Below are 11,835 nucleotides of genomic sequence, written 5' to 3' on the forward strand. Positions count from 1 at the left end.
GTCTGTCCATGCAGTGGATAGAATTATTGTATTGAAAGACAGGCTCTTTACGTCAGCTTGCTACTATTATACCTACATTTGCTTTCTGCCTTTTTCATGCAGGATTCTGAAAGCTGGAGCAGCTCTGCTTACCTCGACCACTGAAGTTACAACTAACTTCCAACCAAGTTCAAGGCAGTATTATGATGAATCAAGCACGCTTGCCATCATTTCGTCATTGCAAAGTACATCGACAATATAGATTTGGTGCTAACTATGTATGATGTCAAGTGTGCTCTATGTATCTATACTACTGATTGGCCTACATTGTACTTATGTGGGCTGAGAGTAATCGATTGTGCTGTATGGCAGTTTACTTGCATGTCATAGATGTTCACATTGCACACAGCTACTGAATTGCTTTCTGTTGCACTGGCCTACTGCGGCCCACTGCAAATAGATTGTAGTGGCATGGGCCATGCCATAATTATAGTAGTATACCGGTACTACACCAACAGTTTCACTGGTGCACTGTACTTACTGGTGGATCTACATCATGCACAGCCTTGTCACTGCTTTTCTCACTTTTTATTAATTATTTACTGTACTGTACACATTTTGGCACAGCTCTTCCACAAATAGTTACTAGTATTTTCTTCTGCATACCTACTGTATACTGTGACGTAACTGGTAACATCTATGGCTGTGAAATCACAAATTTCTGGGTTGACAGCCTCGAACCTATACGATTTGTTTCTAAGAACGTGCTATAACTATCATTCTATTAAAGTATTCTACTGTAGCTCGCAGGACATGGAGTGCAATTACGTAAAGTTTGGAACACCACTCTTCTGTGATTTGGATGTCAAATTATGAAATTCAGTGTGTGAGGTAAACCCATACATGGCATTCACTGCTATAGTATGACTCGGGGTAAAGTGTTCCAACGCATACTCATTACAGTGAATAGGTGTGCGTCAGTTAATCGGTGCCCAACGTTGTTGCTGCTGGATAACATATTCCGAGATAACTGAATCTACACAGCCATCTAATGTTCAAACATGCATCGAAGGGGCCGTAACGAGATCTGCAAGGCATGATTCTATACCTGTACTGTAAGACATGTATAATAACGAGGAAGTAAATCTAACGCTTTAACGGATGACATTTCTTCGTTATAATAAGGTCCGTTGAGGCCATACTGTTTCATATATGTTGTGTGTGGATATGCCGGAATACTGCAAGGTCGTTCGTTAAAACATATCTTCTCGTTAACCTATGAATTTTGGACAATCGTTAAATTTGCGACTCGTTATAATAACATGTCTTACAGTATTCGATGTCCTCTAGCAGGACATTCATCTGCCTCATTTTCTCTGTGCTGCATTGATGAGCGAAACAGCATGTTGTCCTCAGATTGAGTATTGTGTGTGACAGACGTGTATGTAGTGGTAAAGCTCAAATACATGTACAACATAACAATCCCCGTGTTTTACAACAGCACAAACCCAGCACTGCAATTCTTAATTTTGGGCTGTGATGTTCTTAGTATTCCAGGCTGGATGTCTAGGCTTCCACGCTCTTGGGCGCACGACTTTACTGTGCTGAAGAATATTTTCAGCCAATGAACCCAGTGCTTGGTGGCAGATGAGTGTCATGGAACAGCATTTTGCATGTGGCTTTCACTACATGCACAACGTTCAATTGATTCGGAAAAATCAGACGAGGACTTTTGCAGTTATGAGCAAGGTCCCCACGAATGGTCATGTCACTTCACAGAATACATGAACTGATAGAGTAGACTTTGGTCCCCTCAGAGAATGCTTGGGGAAGTCGGTTTCAACTGAGGACATGTCCAAAACCATGCTAAGTACTTGAGCTGCTCATGAACCCCACAATTATCAGGCTCGCCGGAACCGGTCTGGTTGGTCAGGTTATCACCGGACCAACTTGTTGGCCACCAACAAAATGTTTCCTGCTGTGGAGGACGTGTGTACCCGCCATATCACACACAAAGTATAAAAGGCCATGAAACTACCGGACCAATCAAAAACTGCTTCCGGCGGTACTGATTATAGTACAGGTTTAAAAAGCGGCTCCATTTTTGTCATACATCAAACCAACTCTGTCATTGCTATGCTACTCAAAAAGAGTAGTGATGTTTATTCACAAATGAATCACAATGCTATCAGAGAAATTCGATATTCTCCAATTTTAGGGGCACTGCAGTACTATGCAAAAATTAATGCTGCTTGGTCATTGTTATGAAGCAGTCACTTCAGTACAGCAATTTAACAGGCTGATTATGTGAACGAGATTCACGGCAAATCTTCTTCCATCAGTGCTGTTTAGTCTTGAGTGGTCCACTGAGGCAGGAAAACAACCTGTTTGGTCCTTCCATACGAGAAACAGAAATAGAACATGTTCCAGGGTGGAGGTAGCGAGTATCGGCAATGTAATGCACCTTTAGGCCAACACGACCATCATTCCGACATGGATTCTCAAACACCTTCGCTCGTGAAAGTGCCTCAGAGTGCTATTCATCAACAGATGGCAATCCTGTAAAACACATGAAAAGACATAGCAGCAACACAAAGAAACCTAATGTTATAGAAACGAATTCGAAAAACAAAGTCTACTGAACCAAGGTACAACCACACTCCAGGAGGCAAGCAAAAGTGCATATAATCCGAAGGTTGCGATGCCTGTATGTATTGTATTTATGTATTTATGGATTCTCCACAGGCCTTAGCCTAAATCGAGGGAGTCTCTGTCATGCCACACTGGATACAACATGCTACCAGAATCACTTTCCCCAGTATTGATGATCTTTTCTTAGGGTGTTATATAAAACACATCTGTAGCCACTTCATCTTGCTCACGAAATCATACACCACCACACAAACGGGCCCTTCGGCTATTATACTTTGGGTGGTGATGTATGATATTTATAATCTATTGATACTAGGGCTGAAACGATTATATCGGTTATCCGTCTAATCGATCATTACAAGGAAACGATTTCGATTACGCTGTCTGTTTCGATTACGCGATTCAAAAAAAAAAAGAAACGTCTGCAAGAATAAAAAAAATGTCATGTACAGCACTACTAGATACTGTACTTTGTTCTTTTCCTCGTTTCTTTTTGTTGTCCATATGTTTTCCAGTAGGGGTGTGAAAAAATAAAAAAAATAAAAAACTGACTGTCTGCACCTGCACGTGATGTGCCACTGCATTGTGTAGAGTACCCGGTTTATCTGCATGTGTGTATGTACATGTATATGTGTATATGTCAACACGGCATGCTTTGTGCTGGTCTGGCGCGACAATTTCTGGGACACAGTAATCGATATCATAATCGATAATCGAATCGATGCAAGGGTAGGTTAACCGATAGTTGAAAAGTGTAATCGTTTCACCCCTAATTGATACCATATCCAAGTCTGACTCTCACCGTGAGATCCTGGCAACAATATTACCTGGTACATGACATATTCAGACACTGACATAAGCATCTTTTTGGAACAACACGTGTGCCTATCTGCTAGAGTAATGTGACACACATGCAGAATCAGTCATAGCTAATTTTACCCCCTCGCTGTTGTATGCGCAGACTCCACTTCGCGGTGTCAAGTACTCTTCTTTCGGTGGGCTACTCCACTCAGGCGTTTGTCTTAAAGGACTCACATTCATCCTGCAAACCTACACGACTTGCATAGTTTTCACTGTCGGCCGAAGTGCGTGCATTGCACACATTAAGATTCACTCCCTCTGTACAGGCCAGTACAGAGCTGCCCACCAATTGAGTCTGTTTTGCGTACTCAGACTTCTGATTTTCCGTATCTTGCAGTGCGTACTGCCGTGTACATTGCATGCATACTTGCACTACAAAGTTTTTTGACACGCACATGCATGTCGGTGGCTGCATTTGGTAGTGTAAAACATGTGTGACTTGCACTCACGACATTATTTTTTTGTGCTACATGTACATGTTGTCGTGGTACGGCATGCACTCGCTTTGGTACAAGACTATTCATCGCTCAGCTTACACTTGCAATGCTTCTACACAGCTGGTTGATCCTCTTCGATTTTCTATGCCATTTACTCAAATTCTGTAGTGCGGACAAGGAGTGATTTTCCGTACAAATACAGAAAAATATGGAGGGCTGGTACTTGGTAGCACTGCTAGTATGGTAGTGCCAGGCTAAGCTAGCTGGAAGATCAAATTAATACTTTTTTGGTTCTTTCAGTCATTTTCACGACCTATATTTTCTTTATCATGATCCCCGGGGTGTGACGTTCTTACGAATTCAGAAACTAAGTCTTTCTAACCGAGTCTCACGTGCACTGTGAATTGGTTCTTCTTTTATTCACACTGCCATGTATCGATTCATCGCTTCTTCCCACGCGAGATCCTGTGCAACAGCGATTTATAGATTGGCTTTATCAAATAGTGATCAGAGAGAGAGGATCAGTTGTGGCTGCTGTGACAGCTGCATAGAGTGTAGATTGGTGCAAACATCATTGCCCAGCAGAACCGTATTCATAGGGACCTGCGTTTAGCATTTGGAAGCTATTTTTTAGAATTTTTACAGGCCCAATAAGCCTGAAGAGAAGAACACCTAACTTAGACTGTCCTAACGTTATCGAACGCACTGCCAAAGTAAAAACAACATTTGAAATGCAAACTCGATTGTGCATGCATGGAGGGCATGGGGAAGAGACGGAGAGGGTGAAAGTGAAGGAAATTTGTTCCGAAATCAAGAGAATCCGAGGAACCCTTGCTGCATTCTTCAGTACGATAACGTCAGTGGGTGCATCTCAGATGTGTTGTGTGCCCAGACATACAAGTAGCTCTAACCTGAGCATGAGAGCTGCTTGTCATCATCGTGGTCAGGAAAACGAAAGGACGAACGAAGAAGATTGCTGACCATGACGAACAACAGTGCATATCCAGACGACAGACGGCTTGCCAGAATCAGTCTGGTGCATCTTCAGGAATCTTCTTTCTTAATCGCATTCAGCAGTCAGCTTCGAGGTCAAGAACGCGATGATATTTTCAGAAGGAATAATTTTCAAAAATTTTTAAATTTTGGAGAAGAAGCTTCCTTTCTAAAAAAAAGCGTTCCTTGCTTTCACGCAAGGTACTAGGTGCCTTGCCGGACATGTCGTCGACAGCACAGTGTCGGCAGATCCACGTTTGTAGGCTGCAGACCCGGCAGACGTTTTGATCAGCCCGGCCTGGTGGTGAGATTTTGGACCCGGGAACCCGTACTAAAAACTGCTCGCATCCCAGGGTGCTCAGTTTCGCTCTATCCGATCGAGTAAGGCTTCCAGAAAGGCCCTCAGGTGCGCGGCCTGCGGTGCCATAATATACCTCGTAAGTAAAGGGAGTCGTAAAAGCCCGGGAGAGGACACGGGATGCGCGCACGCGGACGATGTTCTCGATCCACGGCGCTGTGCTCGTCTTCAGGGCAGGGAGTCCTAAAATACCAATATTTTACAACTCGTTGTTGACACCATTAGGCCACCCTTTCTTTTTTCGTTGTTTAACGTCCGCGCCCGCGTACCTTTTTGCCTCCGACCGGAAAAAAAAACCAAGAAAGTAGTAGTACCAATAATATGCGAAGTTGTAAATACATGATTGTGTAGTTTCACAGTGTGCCGATCATGACCTTAAACTTATAATCTTGCCTCCCGGGCATGCCTTTGTCTTGTGTTCTTTTTTCTTTTTTTGTTGGCTTTTAAATATCGTACGGTGTGTGTCCTAGTAAAAATCCAGATGTAATGAATTCATGACATGCTAACTCCATGCTTTGTACCTGTTTTGTTGGATTCATCAGGCATGTGCTCCAATGTACCATCAAAGAGTGTTGTTCTATGCCTGCAAGTGCCGTTAGACCCAGAAATATTGTATATATCACATGCTTTACTGGTCAAAATGTTTGATTGGGGTTTCCAGTTTTTGGAATGGGCTTTTGTTTTTTTTCCGCCCTCCCGCGTACCTTTTCGCGAAAAAAAGGACGTTAAACAATGAATTAACAAAGGGTGGCCTTATCCGAAACTGGTGGAGAAGGAAGCATAATCATGATTGGGTGTCTGTCTGTCAGACTCAGTACACATGGTACAGGGGGTGGGGAGTTGAGTGTGTGTGTGTGTGGGGGGGGGGGGGGGGGGGGGAGGCGTGTGTATGTGCACATGTGCTTGTACTTTTGTGTGTGTGCGTGCGCATTTTTGTGCACAATTCCGTTATGAAGTACAAATGATAGGTTTACCTTTTGTACACTCGCCAAGACTTCGGTTAGATTCACTGAGAACCTTTCTGGCCAACCTGGAGGCTGAGCCTTCCGTTTCCTAAACGGCTAAAGTACTCAGTATACGAGTAGAAAAGTGTAGAAAATTTTAACAAGATCTATAAATAACGACCTGCAACCATGTACAATGTAGATAGATAGGGAACACACATTGATTGTTTTTAAAAGAATCTAGGCAATATCATGAATCATGGAACGAGTGCGTAATAATGCTCTATGTTGCGTTTTGACGATGCTGAAGGAAGGGAGCCTTTGCGATTCACTCACAACACACGCACAGAAGTCCACTCGACTGCAATTTCAGTGCAATTTCTGACACAAATTCATAAATCCACGAGTACGAGGAAGCTCAGCGGATCTCAACACGAACGTTCGCCCATCACCTGCAATGGAATATGGGCTGTATGATACGACCAGCGGCTAGCACGGGAAGTGGCGTCATTTTCCACAAATCTCGTTTCATTCACAACCATTTGACTGCAATTCAGTGCAATTTCTGACGCAAATTCAACTCCACGAGTACGAGGAAGCTCAGCGGATCTCAACACGAACATTCGCCCATCACCTGCAATGGAATATGGGCTGTATGATACGACCAGCGGCTAACACGGGAAGTGGCGTCATTTTCCACAAATCTCGTTTCATTCACAACCATTTGACTGCAATTCAGTGCAATTTCTGCCACAAATTCAACTCCACGAGTACGCGTACGAGGAAGCTCAGCGGATCTCAACACGAACGTTCGCCCATCACCTGCAATGGAATATGGGCTGTATGATACGACCAGCGGCTAACACGGGAAGTGGCGTCATTTTCCACAAATCTCGTTTCATTCACAACCATTTGACTGCAATTCAGTGCAATTTCTGCCACAAATTCAACTCCACGAGTACGAGGAAGCTCAGCGGATCTCAACACGAACGTTCGCCCATCACCTGCAATGGAATATGAGCTGTATGATACGACCAGCGGCTAACACGGGAAGTGGCGTCATTTTCCACAAATCTCATTTCGTTCACCCCAACTCAAATAAAAGTGAAGTACAATTAGGGATTTATCTTGCATTTCCATCGCCTCAGAATAAATTAACTTCGATAAACTGAGAGAGAATGAGTGAGGCAGCTGGAAGAATTGAGGATGAAAATAGAGATCAGAAGACTCGACGGAGCAATCGTCTCCGTGCTCTAAGAGAAATCGGAGAATGTCCCAATTAGTATTTCAAGAAGACATCACAATTTTCGAAAATAATAATTTCCTTGCCTCGCAACACCGTTCCCTGGCAGCGTTCCCCGGCAGCGCGAGGCAAAGATGTTTTCTGGGAATGTGTGCCGTGTCCTCTCCCGGGCTTTTACGACTCCCTGGTTGTAGCAAGAGTACATAACCCCCCGGGGGGTTATGTACTCTTGGTTGTAGCAAGAGTACATAAACTCTTGGTTGTAGCCTGCAGCCTGCAGGCACATGCATATGAGCAAGTCACGGACCACGGCACGTGCGCGGTTACCATGCCATCTCGAACCGACGCCATCTTTCTAAGTTCAGGGCTAGTACTTGTACAGAAACACGTGGGCGCCATTTTGGTTCACGTGACATGTGCCCCACCATGCTGTGTACAGGGAATCTTGCCGTACTTCGCGTCGACTCTGGCCTGTTCAAATCCACGCAAGTGAGCCACAGTTCTCTCTAGCAGGCTGAGATTTTGCAGGCACCGAGTTCAGATGCGGGCAAAGGGATTCACCGAAGGATTTTTTGATTTTCGCAATTTGGACCTCAAATAACACCCTCAAACTCGGTAAACGTGTCCCACCTCTAGGATCGTTTTGGCGAAATTCGCTTCGGTCAAAGTATGGAGCATCTCCTACTGAAAATTTTGAGCCATCGATTGTCAAAATCGGCTCATGCGGAGCTCACTTGTGTCGTTTTGAAGGACGCCGCGCCACGCGCGATCTGCGCTGGTTCTTTCACAAACGGAAGACACCTTCCAGTCAGAACTGCAGACTGTGACAGTGCAGTGCGCACGGCAAGGAAAAGGAGACGTGCATTTTCCATTTGTTGCACTGTGTCCTTTGCTTTTATTGTTCACTGATAACATGTTCGCAAAATCTTGAGCTAGAGAGAAGACTGACTTACAATCTGATTCATCTAGGCTTCAGCGTGATGCACGTATCCAGACCATAGGAAATATTAGAGTCATGGGAAAGGAACCGGGAACCACGAGAATAATTTTCTGGAGCGAATCCAATTATTACCATGGTTCCTTGTTCTTGAACACCGCGCTCCACATCGTCAATGTTCTGCGAGGTAAGGATTTCAGGACTACTGTCGGTTTATTCGACCTCTGGGCGATCTGATCTACGTCCAGCTGGCCATGATACTGAGCCGAACTGGCCACTAGTTCGCTTCTTTCTCGACTCGGGATAATCAAGCCGGTCAGAGTGCGACTTTTTCCTACCCTGGATGCGACCCATGGCGCGGACTGAAAATAACTACTGAACACCTCCTTGTACAAGCACTGACATACAAGACCGGTGGTGGATACAAACTGACAACAGGAAACCCTAACAGCACCCGCTCTGTCAAAGAAAGTCGAAGGGAAGCAGTTCGAACTAGTTCAAGCACCACCAAAAAATAAAAAAAAACTAGCACTTGCTCTTGCAGCTAGGTCAAAGACTGCACTGGCAAGTACACTTTTGCACAGTCGCGATCTCGCGGCCCCGCATCACGTGCGGGTATCTGATGACGTAGAGTGATTCAAGATGGCCTCTGACGTGTTTGCCGTTTTGTGATCCCAAATACCAGCCCTGAAGTTGCCGCTTCTTGACAGCCGTGAAAGGGCGCCGGCATCGGCCGGCCTTGCTTTTTATTTATTTTTATTTCGCACCGTTTCTCTTGCATGCAACTACAACAGTACAAGAACGATACACGTCACGTGTAGATCTACTCTACATGACTAGTACAGTAGTAGTACATGTACCAGTACTTACCCGTACCCTGTAGATCTACCCCATGCACGGGCCACAGTCACACGCAAACTGTCAAACACAAGACATTTTTAATTTTAGTCATCCTACGCGTGCGCCGCATTCTGATGAGGTATACTGTAACCATGGTAACCGGCACTGCACTACTGGCGGTAGTACCGTACTAGCTAGCACGGCTGTCAAGAAGCGGCAACTTAGAAAGATGGCGTCGGTTCGAGATGGCATGGTAACCGCGCACGTGCCGTGGTCCGTGACTTGCTTATGTATGCACGCAAATGCAAGTCACAAACTCACAAAGATCGTCTTTGCATTTGGAGAAAATATCTCCGACTCACTTTGGAGGTTGGCGAGGTTTGCCTAATCTTTACTTGATTGCGATGCCGGTATGTCCTCTCAATATTTAGAACAAAGAGAGCTGATGATCGCTTCATTGCTGAGCAGAAGTAACAAATCAACTCTCCTCATGTCCTCAGTGCCAAAGGCAGACGACTGCAATTCCACAACGCTCGTTTCACGATGATGGAAACAATAATCGTGTACTAGTACACACTTGGGTAATCATGCAGTTTAGGGTCCCAAATTATTTCGAAATTATTTCGCACTTTCCCAGTGTTCAGTGTACTGTCACACACGTTTTCAGTGTACTTTCACATCATGAACTTTATTTGATGGAAACATGTGTACTTTCACTATGCTTCTTCTTTTCTCGTGTCAAAGTTTTGTTTCCTTTGTCGAAGTTTTGTCTCCTTTATGGAAGTTTTTCTTTGACTTTGTGGTAATGGCTGGGCGTCCCGGAGCGCCGACACGCATTGTCCCTCAGGCACACATTCTAAATGATCATGCGATTTTGATGGAGAAGTGGACGGTGTTCACACTAGTGCCTATCTTCTCCAGAACCCAACTTGGTCAACTGGAGTTCCTTGCCGCTCGGCGGTGTATCAGCAACGAAATGCATTGTGCCACGTGTGGGGCGCTATGTGGCCTCACTAGACGGCAGGAGAGCAGCGACGGGTTTCGCTGGAGATGCCGACCTTGTAGATATGTCCGGAGCGTTCGCGGTGGTTCTTTTTTCGAGGGAAGCCATCTGTCTCTCCGAGAGATACTGTTTATCTCCTACTGGTGGGCCCAGGATACGCCGCAAGACATCGTTATCCGGGAGCTGGGCTTATCGAATAACACGGTTGTGGACTGGTACAGTTTCCACCGAGACATTGCCATGCAGGACATCCTGAACAACCCCCCTCAGCTCGGAGGCATCGATCTTCAAGGTCAAGCGATCGTTGTTGAAATCGACGAGAGTAAATACTTCCATCGAAAGTACCATCGTGGCGCCTGGCACGAAGGGCACTGGGTGTTCGGGGCCATCGAGCGACACTCTGGCCGATGTATGATCAAGGTTAGCAATATAATCTTGGATTAATGTAGGCCTACCGGTAGTTCTGATTTTGGTCGTTCTGAAAGTGGTTACCAAAAGAAGTTCTGATTTTGGTCGTTCTGAAAGTGGTTACCAAATAATTAATTGGTGCTTCTTGTCATGCCTATGTTGTTCGTACAGGAAGTTCCCGACAGGCGTGCTGCCACGTTGGTCCAGCTGATCAGCGAGTGGATTCTGCCTGGCTCACGCATCATCTCTGACGGCTGGGCCGCATACGCGCAGATCAGGAACATCGACGGTGGCGTATACCAGCACGATGTCGTCGTCCACGACGACAACTTTGTTGATCCGGACGACCGAACGATCCACACCAACAACGTGGAAAACATGTGGATGCGGGCCAAGCGCCAGCTGAAGCGCAACTTCGGCACCTCGCGAGAGTTGTTCCCGACGTACCTCCGCGAGTTCGTGTGGAGACAGAGAGTTCGCGCGGAAGACAACACATTCGGCTCCCTGCTCCGCAGTGTTCACCAGCAGTACCCAGTCTGATCTGTCCTCGGTTTTCATGAAAATAAAGTTCATGATGTGAAAGTACACTGAAAACGTGTGTGACAGTACACTGAACACTGGGAAAGTGCGAAATAATTTCGAAATAATTTGGGACCCTAAACTGCATGATTACCCACACTTGGACCATTTGGTCATCCCTGTTCTAGCCGCTAGTCCGTCCAGCAAGTAGATATTGACTATTACGATAAGGACAACTGCGTGCACGAGGGCTCGCCCAGCAAATTCAATTCAAGACGTGACTCCAGTCAAGAATTAGGGTCTTTACTCGAGAACTTCACAAATACAAGTCAAGGCACCCCACAAAACTGATAGATGGCACGAACGAAAGACAAATAGGCTAGACAAAGTGTCCCAAGTGATTGAAAACAGCAGATCTACCAAATAAGACAGCTACATGTGCCTAAACAACGATTCCCATACAGTAGAGAGTAGTATCAGGCAGAATGAAAGCCTTGGAAGTGCACAAATACAGCCACGACCGCCACAAAAATTGGACGACCGCCACAAAAAAATTCTCATTGCTCTACCTCCTTGAAGGGTGAAAGTTACCAGTTATCCTATAGTGATGTCAGTTTATGCCTGTTGGAACCCCCCACAGCCCGCACGAAATACCTTTCAA

The 11,835-nt window shown here is 45.3% G+C and overlaps 1 long non-coding RNA gene across 1 annotated transcript; it reads right to left on the reverse strand.

Annotated features, from left to right (window-relative positions):
• Positions 1–2,019: 2,019 nt before the first annotated feature.
• LOC135806800 (uncharacterized) lies at positions 2,020–5,022 on the reverse strand. The gene is made up of 2 exons (XR_010551283.1): positions 4,841–5,022; positions 2,020–2,538 (listed from the first exon to the last, which is right to left on the reverse strand). It is a non-coding gene; the product is annotated as an uncharacterized LOC135806800 (long non-coding RNA).
• Between the last annotated feature and the right edge of the window lie 6,813 nt (positions 5,023–11,835).

Source organism: Sycon ciliatum, chromosome 1 (assembly GCF_964019385.1).
Source record: "Sycon ciliatum chromosome 1, ocSycCili1.1, whole genome shotgun sequence".
Lineage (NCBI taxonomy): Eukaryota > Metazoa > Porifera > Calcarea > Leucosolenida > Sycettidae > Sycon > Sycon ciliatum.